Source organism: Sturnira hondurensis, unplaced genomic scaffold (genome assembly GCF_014824575.4).
Source record: "Sturnira hondurensis isolate 20B ecotype Veracruz unplaced genomic scaffold, ASM1482457v3 Scaffold0005329, whole genome shotgun sequence".
In the NCBI taxonomy this organism is placed as follows: Eukaryota; Metazoa; Chordata; class Mammalia; order Chiroptera; family Phyllostomidae; genus Sturnira; species Sturnira hondurensis.
The window spans coordinates 931,447-943,497 of NW_028077960.1; the positions used below are offsets into that span (position 1 = coordinate 931,447).

The following is a 12,051-nucleotide window of genomic DNA, read 5'->3' on the forward strand; positions in this document are numbered from 1 at the left end:
CAAACAGTACTACTTTGATGGAAAAACAGCTACACAGAGCAATGGAACAGAACTGAGAACCCCAGAAATAAAACCCCATATACATGAGCTAATAATTTTCAATAAAAAGTCAAAAACATACAATGGAGAAATAAAAGCCAATGGTGTTGAGGAAACTGTAAAGCCACATGCAAAAAAATAAAACTTTCTAGCCCTGGCTGGCGTAGCTCAGTGGATTGAGCACAGGCCTGCGAATCAGAGGATCGCGGTTCAATTCCCAGTCAGGGCACATGCCTGGGTTGCAGGCCAGTTCCCTGCAGGCCAACTCCCAGCAGGGGACGCACAAAAGGCAACCATACATTGATGTCTCTCTCCCTCTCTCCTTCCCCTCCAAAGATAAATAAAAAATAAAAAAAAATTGGTCCTTAGTTGGCCTGAAATTTAAAAAAATAAAAAAAATAAAAAATAAAACTTTCTGACATCACATACAAAATTAACTCAAAATAAATTCAAGACTTGAAAATAAGACCTGAAACAAACAAACAATACACAGAAGAAAACATCTGTACCAAACTTATGAACCTTGGTCTCAGAAGGGTTTTGTGAACTTTGCCCGAAAGGGAAGGGAAGTAAAAACAAAAATAAATGGGATTACATCAAACAAAAAGCTTCTGCACAGCAAAATAAACCATCAATAAAACAAAGAGGCAACCAACCAAATGGGAAAAGATATTTGCAAACAATACATCCAATAAGGGGCTAATACCCCAAATACATAAAGAACTCATACAACTCAACCCAACAAAAGATAATCCAATGAAAATTGGCAGAGGACCTCAATACATACTTTTAAAAGAAAACATACAGATGACCAACAGATATATGAAAAGATGCTCAACTTCACTAAATATACGAGAAATGAAAATCAATGCCACAGTGAGATACCACCTCACACCTGTTAGAATGGCTATTATCAATAGGACAAAAAATAACAAGTATTGTTGAGGATGTGGAGAAAAGGGAACTCTTGTGCACTGTTAACAGGATGTCAAATTGGAGCAGCCACTATGGTAAACGGTGTGGAGGTTCTGAAAAAAACTAGGAATACAGTTACCATATCACCCAGCAACCCTTCTTCTGGATATCTACCCAAAAATATTTGAAAACAAGTATTTGTAATTATATACGTACCCTTATGTTCATTGCAGTATTACTTAGAATAACCAAGACATGGAAACAACCTATGTCCTTCAATCAATGACTGGATAAAAAGATGTGGTACTTGTATACTATGTAATATTACTTAACCATAAAAATGATGAAATATTGCCATTTGCAACAACATGGATCTTGAGGGTATCATGGTAAGTGAAATAAGTTAGACAGAAGAGGACAACAACATATGATATCACTCTTATATGAAATACAAAACAAAAAGCAACAAATGAATTAACAAAGCAAACTCATAGATACAGATAACAGTATTGTAGTTACCAGAGGAAAAGAGGGTTGGAGGTAGTCAGATTGGGTAAAGGGGGTCAAATATATGGAAGCAGATGGAAGAAAACTAGACTTCAGGTAGCGAGCACACAATACAGATGATGTATTATAAAGTTGCACACCTGAAACCAAAGTTACCATAAGAAATTTAATCTAAAAAATTTTAAATTCAAAAAAAGACATGTATAGGTTGTTACACAGGAGAAATATATTGGAAATCTATAGATGGGTAGGAGTCTGTTACCAAAGATTTTTAAACAATCTATCTGAATAAGACACAGTGAACTGGGCAAAATGAAGACATAAATTAGGTAACATCCCTAATGCTCTTCTGAACTGTTCCTGTGTTCTCAACATAAATTCAGTTTCCAACAGAAATATCTCCCCACTTTTTAGTATTCCCCCCAAGAAAACTGCCACTAAAGCCTGATTACATTTCTGATCTTTCCCACAAAAACACATTTGCCCCCTAAAATTAATAAATTACAAAATTCATTCTTCCTTTATTAAAAATATCAACACACTTTAAAAATAATTATCATATACTTTACCATCCTCTCAGATGATTGGATGTACATTGCCCAAATGTAAATATAATTAGCTTGCTCCTAAAATTCCAAATGAAAGATAGAAGCTTTGTATTATAAAGTAGAAGTTCACTCATACTAGGCTGCAAATGTGTGTCTTCAAAAATATCTTAATGTTTGTTGAAAGACAAAACAGATGAATTTGTTGTTCAAATTCAAAATGAGGAAAATGATTTTATTACCTGTTAACAGCTGATGTTTTCAACTCCTCTTAGGCCAACCCTAACTAATGCACATTACCTTCTCTTTTAGGGAAACTGAAACTTAATAGTTGAACATGGAGCTAAATCTTCACTGACATACCCTAGCAGCAAAACTAAGTAACTAAAATCAAAAGAAAAGAAAAAAATTACTTGAAAAGCCTTATAGGAATTCTCAAAAATGAAAATGATTCTCTTTTCCTATATTGTGATAAAAGGGAAAAAGTTCGATTATCTAGCAGTGATAAAGAAAAAGTGACAAACTATACATTCCAAAGGAAGACTTACAGATAAAGTCAATGAGTCAAAAGTGACAGCATTTTGACATCTGGGCAATCGTGGATAAGGACCTCCCTGACAAACTCAGAAATCAGACAAGAGTCAGTTGATGGGGAAGGGAGGTAAAGCCAGTTTATCTTGTGGAAATGAGTGTTAGCAAGTGAATATATTTAGCATGTGTTAAGTATTTGCAACTGGATCATAGGTAAATTGAAGTTGCCAGACTTGAGCCTCTTTCCTGGTCCAGGGGCTGGCTGGTTTTCTGTGCATTGTGAGAGAGGTTGGCTCAGAGCAGGAATTCTCCCAGCCCCCTCAAATTGGATACCCTGTTAATGAAAACCTCTTTTCTTCCCCACAAATCTTCGTGTTATGCTTATACACAAAGACAAGCAGCCAGACCTCAGGCTGCTGGATTACAATAGGCCATTACAAAACTTAGCTACAAAAGCACTGAATGTACTTCCTAATTCTGGCCTCAATTCAAGGACAGAATACAAATTGCATTACTGCAATTCTACAGAGGCCATCAAGTGGGGTGTGTAACAGATATATGGGCTACAACATTTGGGCAAAAAAGCTGGACTACAGGACCAGGAGAGCCAACTCTCAAGGTTTACCATATTCCAGCATCCTTTACACCCTTGAAGGTAGTAAAATCTTCATTGTAAAAGGATGTTTATAGTACATGTCAAGCAGAGAGCTGCTACATTTCATTTAGTCTTCCAGTTCCTTCAGAAATCATCAGTCCAAGTATATATTTCATTGCTGACTTGAAACATGGAGTAATGACCATGATGATAGCAATGACAAATATATTAACCTTACAACTAATATTTGAGATTTACTACATGCCAAGCAATATGCTTAGTGTTTTGTAGTAATTATTAATCCTTAAAATAATCCAATGAGATAGATATTTTTATCCCATTTGACAAATTTTTAAAAAATTTAAGCTTGGCAGAACTGAGATTCAAACCCAGGTAACAATGAAAATTTCATTAACAACTTATAGCACATCAGTAACTATGTGCCAACAATAAATTACCGGATTATTTTAGCAATCAGAGCTATTTGATTACCTGGGTGAAAAGCAAAGCATGATATTCACTCAACTGTGTAAGCAAAAGCAGGAAGGAGGCAGAAGAAGAAAGGGTTACATTCCACAGCAATTCTGTAACTTTCAAATAGTAAATATCATGACTCTATCAAACTAAGCATGGCCTGCTGTGGAGATAATTAGAGCTCTCCAGATCAAAGGTTCTCCACCTGTTTTCTACCTGACACATGATGATGGATGAGGGCATTACAAGCTGATAATATGGTGCCATCATATGCTCAAGACACCTCCACGGACCTCCACAGACTCCACACACTACACACCTCCTGTACAGGCCTAGGTGAAAAGCCTCAGAATATCAGCTATACCTCTATGCCTCTCACCCTTCTCAGGAAAACACATTAGAATGAAAGTGGGTAAAAGTAGTATGAATTTTTTGTATCAAATAATACTAGTATTTATTGAAGGCTGGTACCATGTCTGAGAACAGACATGTTCTAAGCCCTCTCTGCCTATGTTAATCCTCAAATGACACTGTGAATTAGGTATTATTTTATTCCCATTATATAGATGAAGTAAGACACAAAGTAATTTTCTGCAGATCACATACGAGGAAAATGACAGTACCAAGATTTCAACAAGGAGGTCTGCTTGCAGATTCCCAGCTTTTAAACAACAGTACACTGCCTCTCAGCTTCCCTGGAGCATAACCTAATAGACAGGTGTCCTGGGGAATTCCAGGAACTCTCTGCATGATGCCACAACCAAAACGATTAAAAAAAACTCTTGCCTTTGCAGGACACACCCAAAAGGCTCCCTAAAACTGTGAGGATTCACTCTTCCACTGAGATTTTAATTTAGTGTCACAGGGACCTCAGATCCCAGCCCTACAGACCCAGAAAAAAACTTCATTTAGAGACTCTCTCCTCATCCTTGGGTAAGATGAGCAGTAGGAATCATCTCAGTAATCCTAGCAAAAGACACTAGCTATGAGAAAGCCCAGCCCCACAGTGCTATTGCTGGTCTACATAGACTCAACAAATCATTACACAAAGAATAGGAGCACAACCCCGTGCTCTGAAACAAGATCTATGCATTAAAGATTCACTCAGTCTTCTGGGTAGGGTTGTTCACATGTCGTCCACTTAAGTATATTTACTGTTAGTCTGCTATACACCAGGCAGTATTCTATCTAAATGCTGGAATCCCCCTGAGAACAAGAGATCCTACATCCATGAAGTTTACATTCTAGTGGCACAGAAAAATGGGTCTATATGGACCAATAAAGGTCAGCTCCAAATACAAGAGGAAAGGGTGCTGGCACCATCCTAAATTCAGGATGAAAAAAATGTAAGCAAAAGGGGTATTATTTATTCTGAATGGCATGAATACTAGAATCTTTTCAACTACAATTCGAGAACACCAGGAAAAAAACTCCTGCTAACTTAAAATTAAAAGCAATATGGGCTGATGGCACTGTTTATGACCCAGAATAACTTAACAGTGCCTACCTGCAAGTACCTAAAAAGAGAAATGAAAGAATAGAAATATATAAGCTTGGACCATTTACTTCACTTAGAACTTGCTCCCAAAACAGGGAAAAGAAATCTTTTATCAGAGAAATCCCAAATTATGCCACCTCTTGACATTGTTAGTATCAGTATTTATATTATTGGGTTGGCCAAATTGTTTTTTTCCATAAGATGACCCTAGTAAACATTTCATTGTCTTGAACTTTATACAAAACAATTGTTACATTGTATTGTGACAGTTGTCATACCAGCATGCATTTAAAAAATTACAAAACTGGTGAATTTTTATTAGCCATTTCAATATTGAAGATAGAAGAAGATACACATTTTTGGCATATTATGCTTTATTACTTCAAGAAAGGTGAAAACACAACTGAAACGCTAAAAAAGATTTGTGCAGTGTATGAAGAAGATGTGTGACTGATTGAACATGTTGGAAGTAGTTTGTGAAGTTATGTGCTGAATTTTTCTCGCTGGACAATGCTTCACAGTTGGGTAGACCAGTTGAAGTTAATAGTGATCACATCGAGACATTAATTAAGAACAATCAACATTATACGATATGGGATACAGCCAACATACTCAAAATATCCAAATCAATAAAGTTATTGGTGAAAGTGGAAAATGTGTCTTTTATTTTATGGTAAAAACTAAGTGGATTTTTTGGCTAACCCAATACATTTTCTATCTCCTTAAGAAAAAACGGATTTGGAGAACAATGGGTTTTGGATCCTGGCTCCATTGCTTGGTAGTGTTTGTCTCTAGACATGTTATTTAACCGCTCTAATCCAAAGTCTCTTCATTTGAAGGAGAATGACAAAGGAAAGACTATAAGGTTAATAACCTTTTAGAAATAAGGTAGTAAAGTATCTAGCATACATACAGTTAGTACTCCATAAATAAAAGGTAATATCATTGCTCCCTCCTCACAAGCAGGCTCTTCAGCTTCACACTAACCTCTAGCCTTTGATGCCCTTCATTTTCTTCCAACTGAATCACATTTGCCAGGCTTGCTACTCCTGATTCAAGCTGGACTCCACAATTCTTCATATCAGGCACAATCTTGAATATCATTAATTTCCTTAACTAACTGTTGGTTTCAGATACCTGTACCAAGCAGGCATCTGCAAAGCAGTGGATAACAGCCTGGGCCCTGCAACTGAAGCACTAGTGTTTGAACCCCAGCTGTTCATCTGATAATCAAGTACCTATGTTATGAATTCCTGTGAATTTCTTCAATTATACCCAGGATAATTGCTGCTGGAGGAAAATCAAACCACACAAATTGGTACTATTACAAATCCAAGGTGTAGAATTTCAAATGCATCCTCAGTACTGCCTAACAATCCTTAATTTTCCTAGTCATGTGTCTGTGTGTCTGCACCCATGCCTCTCCCCCACCCCATTTCCTTGAAAGCTATTATAAACTCATAGTTAAGACTCCCTATTCAACTATGCTCCCCTTTACTCTTACCAGATACTCAAAACTGAGAGAAGACATGTCATCAACCTTTTCTCCTTCCTGCTACTGTCAGTTACAAACTTATTTACCCTGCCTCCAACTTCACCTCTTTCCTTTCTGCTCACTGAAAAAGAAAAACTACTTCTTACCCAAGGCCAATATCCCAACCAATGCATTGGATCCCATCTGGTCCTATTGCCTCCAAATCCTTAGTTCCTTCAATCACCTCTTTTCCCCTCTCCCTCTCTACATGTTCAATTTCTCCCCTCCAATGGTTCTTTCCACTCCCACATAAACATGCCCCAAACTCTCTTAATTTAAAAAGGAGAGAAAAGAGTAAAGTTCTCTAAATTTCCTTCATCTCCCTCCCTCCACCTATACTCTCTCTTCAGTCTTTTGTTTAAAACTGAATCCCTCTCAATTAGCTACACTTTTGGCTTGTTAGTCATTCTTCAACCCTTTCAAATGATACATTAATCAAGTCTCAGCAACTTTATTCAGTCTTCATCTCACTTGGCCTTTTCATGGCAGGATACAATGTTGACCACTCCTAGTCCTTGAAATATTCTCCCCATTTCTGTGCCAAATCTCTCATAGTTCCTTTTTTCATCTTTCGTCTACCTAGTTCAAATGGATGGCTCCTCTTCAGTTGCTTGCCCCATTCAGTAGCTCACAACAGAAACGTGGAAATCATCCTAAATCTTCAATCTTATTCAACTTCATAATCTGGTTATTTACTCGGTCCAGGTGATAATACCTCCTAAATCTCTTATACATCTATGCCTTCTTCCATATCCCTCATCATTTCTCACCATGAATGGCTTCACCAGTCTTGCTTCCAGTTTTGCCCTTCTCTAATCCAGCATTCGCTTCACAGCCAATACAGTAAGTCTAGAACACAAATACGATTCTACCGCAGCATAATTTTTCCCCACTAAGTTTCACAGCCTTCAAGATAAAGTTAAAGCTCCTTAGATCAGTTCATAAGGCATCAATGAACTGGTTTCTTAATACTTCTTCAGCCCCTATTCTAAAATTATGCTCAGTATAGCCACTGAGCACGTAGTACTTGAATGTTACTAGTCCAAACTGAGACGGGGTGTAAATGTAAATGCATACTAGATTCTAAGGACTTAGGATTAAAAAGCAAATATCAAATACTTCAATAATACTTTCTTGTATTGATTATATGTTGAAATGATAATATTTTGAATATATCAGATTAAATAAAATATATTATTAAGATTAATTTCACTTTTTCCTTTTTAATGTGGTGAAATTTAAAAAATTTAAAATACATACATATGACTACATTTGACTCATTTTTACAGGACAGTACTGCTCAAAAATGTCCTTTCCTTTTTTCTAAATCTAAATAACTCCTACCTATTTTTGAAGATTAACACAGGTAACCCAGTAAAATGTATTTCAAGACAGCCGCTGACCCCAAGACCCCAAGTCCTGGTATTTGGTAAAAACCCCTCCTCCTCTCTGCTTCCATCCATAAGTTTCTGCTTATCCCTGTTACACAACACACCACGTTGTAATTGTTGGTTATCAGCTATCTTCTCCTGAACTACTGCTCCTTGCATAAACAGATACCATTCTATTTATACTCAGGGCTTACCACCATGTCTACCACTCAAAAGGCACTCAAAAAATACTTTTCAAACAAATGTGAACTACCTATTGCTGGCCCTAAAGTTACTAGAAATTTTCCAAGGAAAACAAGCCACCAATGGAAGAGCCCAGACTTTCTCAGGAGCTCTCTAGTAATGAAAGGACTGGGGTGGAGGGAAGAGTAGGAATTATAGTAGAAAACAGCAATGAGAAAATAAAGCTCATCACATACATGTCTCTTACAATGAAAACAGGGATTTGCACTAGTGATAAGAAACCATGAACTCACATTTGGCATGCCACAGGCTCCATTTTGGTTCCTAAATTACTCAACCCAACCAACAATAGTATGATTTGGCAGGTTTCGATATAAACAGCTAGAGCCCAGCACCTGTTTCACTTAAACAGCACATCATTACAGTTAAAAACAACAACAAATGTCTCTAGTGAAAAAAATGCTAATATCATGATGCTTCACCATGGAGCAATTTAGGAGAATTATATATGAAATGTGCCAGAGCATGAATTTATGACTGATGCTTATTTGGCAAATGTGGTTGGCACTGCTAGATATTAAAAGCTATGTATGCAAATAAGCAAAGAAAAGTTTTTAAGCTCTCAAATTTAAATATTTACATATCTATAATGTACAAAGATAAAGTTTATATAAAACATTCCAGGAATAATTTTTTAATCTTATTGTCAGGAGTTATGAAGCGGTATTATTTCTTTATGGTCCTCTTCAGAATAGACTCCTAACAAGGAATTCTAACAGAATGTTAATGAGAAACAAAAATTATCGGACTTCTGACCAAGATGAAGGCATAAGTGGAAACACTGTGCCTCCTCGCGCAACCAAGTTTAAAGACAACAAAGCTTTAGTAACAAAAACCCAACCAAAACAGAAAATGGAACTGTATGGAAGTTGAACACAATGAACCATTCAGCCAGACCACTAAGAAGGGCAGAGTCAGCGGCTAGTGGACTGGGGTCACACAGGAAAAAGTGGCCAGACCGACCTAGGGACGCAGGCAGTGGTTGGCGGATCCCAGGCATGGGGTGGCAATGGGTGGACCCAATGGGGGCTCAAGGCAGCTGGCTGACTGAGGCCACACATTCTCACTTATAAACCAGGTGAAAAAATGAGCAGTGAGACAGACTGCACAACCCAGGGCGCCAACACTGGGAAATAAAGCCTAAAAGCAACAATTGGAAAAACTTTCGGGGTTGAAGTGCCGGGAGAAGCTCCCAGGCTCACAGAGAGTTTGCTGGAGAGACCCACAGGGTCCTGGAGGTACAGGCCCACACACCAGGGGGGCCAGGTTTGCTTGCAGGAAGCAGCAGAGGAGCCTGAAATCCGAGAGATTGAGGAACAAAGGCCATTGCCCCTCTCTGGCCCCACCCCCATATACAGCATCACAACCCAGCGCACTGGGTCACCTGACCCTGGTGAACACTTAAGGCTCCGCCCCTCATATGTAACAGGTACAAACAGACCAAAACATTATGGCTCAAGAAGAACAGCTCAAAGCCCCAGAGCCAATATTTCTAAGTGACCAAGAGACAGCTAACCTATTAGATACACAGTTCAAAACTCTGGTGATCAGGATGCTCACAGAACTGGCTGAATTTAGTCACAAATTACAGGAACAAATGAAGGCTAAAGTAATTAAAATGAAGGGAAATGCACAGGAAACCAATAGTAATGGAAAGGAAACTGGGACTCAAATCAAGGGAGTGGACCACAAGGAAGAAAAAAATGACCAAACAGAAAAGAATGAAGAAACAAGAATTCAAAAAAATGAGGAGAGGCTTAGGAACCTCCAGGACATCTTTAAACATTTCAACATCCGAATTATAGGGGTATCAGAAGGGGAAGAGAAACAGCCACAAATGGAAAACTTATTTGAACAAATAATAAAGGAGAACTTCCCCAGTGTGGCAAAGGAAATAGACTTCCAGGAAATCCAGGAAGCTCAGAGAGTCCCAAAGAAGTTGGACCCAAGAAGGAACACACAAAGACACATAATAATTACATTAGCCAAGATTAAAATGAAGCATAGAATCCTAGAAACAGCAAGAGATAAGGGGACAGTCACCTACAAAGGAGTTCCCATCAGACTGTCAGCAGATTTCTCAAAAGAGACTTTACAGGCAAGAAGGGGCTGGAAAGAAGTCTTCCAAGTCATGAAATCCAAAGACCTACATACATCCAAGATTGCTTTATCCAGCAAAGCTTTCATTTAGAATGGAAGGACAGATAAAGTGCTTCTCAGATAAGATCAAATTCAAGGAGTTCATCATCACCAAGCCCTTATTATATGAAATGTTAAAGGAACTTATCTAAGAAAAAAGATAAAAAACATGAACAGTGAAAGGACAGCAAACTCACAGTTATTAACAACCACACCTAAAACAAAAGCAAACTAAGAGGATAGCTAGATCGGGAGCAGAACCATAGAAATGGGAGATCACATGGAGGGTTAGCAACAGAGAGTGGGAGGAGGAGAAGCAGGGAGAAGGCACAGAGAATAAGTAGCATAGACGGTAGATAGAAAATAAGACAGTGGGGAGGGCAAGAATAGTATGGAAAATATAGAATCTAAAGAACTTGTGACACATGGACATAAACTAAAGTGGGGAAATGGTGGGAGAGGGGGTGTGCAGGGTGGAGGGGAATGAAGGGAGGGAATGGGACAACTGTAATGGCATAATCAATAAAATATATTAAAAAAGAAAAAATTATCAAGGAAGTTTCTCCGTACTATCACTGGATAAAATGAACAGTCATAGTATCATAACAGGTTGAAGTGATCTTAACTTTTCCTTTCACCAAAACACTTTTCTTCCCATTCTGGAACCCAGCCAAATATAAATGTCAATCCTTAAAACAAGGGGTAGGGGATGGAGAGGAAAACCAAATATCAAAAAGCCTTGAAGAAAATAATCTTTTTTCCCATCTAATACAGTCATGTTAGTTTCCAAAATAAAGATATGACAAAATATTTCCTCCTCTTCCCCTCGGCTATGGAAAGACTTTTTTTTTTTTTTCACATAGCTTATGCATTGGTCATAGCCAAAACTGACCAGTAATGGCACTATATGAATCCTGCTTCCATTGTTAACTGTTAATTTCTGGGCTAAGGCTACAGCTCCATATCTGAAGCCAAGAATATGTACCTTACCTGCCATTGTAGTTACTAAACGAGTAACCAGGGAAGTGCCAGGTACTTCACAAAGTAATTAAGGTAGTCAGTGAATTGGGCTACCTAGAAACGCTAAGAGATTACAGGATACCCAAGATTGCTCTTAGAAAAGTTTCACCCAGTGGAGAACTCACGTTTTTCACTACCAGACCGCAGAGAGCAATATACGGTGGGTTCTCCGACATTTCATTTATCAGGAAAAGACTTTGTGGCTAAACAAAAATCAGGAGAATCCAAACAGAATCTGAATCCAAACAGCCCCAAACAGAATCCTCAAGGCAATCCCCATTTAGGTAAAAGGGTATTGATATACATCATCCAATAACTTAAAAGACAGCATTTTATGTAAGTCACCAAAGATTTAATTCAACGTATACTCTCACCACATTTAACAGTTGCAGAAGTAAAATGAATTGGGTTTTCTATAGCAAGGTCAATAGAGATGAAATCTAATTTTCCTTCAACTCAACGCCAGCCTTCTGATAAGTCCATTCCACAGCTCTCAAATTCCTACCCTTGGATGTTAAAAATAACGGATTGCAAGAAAGTAACATGTAAAGATAGGAGGGCTCCTCTTTCCTGTTGCTCTTGGCAGTCTTTAACGTCGTCAAATCACGAAATAAAAAATC

At 38.0% G+C, this 12,051-nt stretch overlaps 1 protein-coding gene across 2 annotated transcripts in view; it reads right to left on the reverse strand.

The window, feature by feature from the left end:
- Positions 1-12,051, reverse strand: part of PEAK1 (pseudopodium enriched atypical kinase 1) — a 206,666-nt gene that overhangs the window by 193,699 nt on the left and 916 nt on the right. The window lies entirely within an intron of this gene.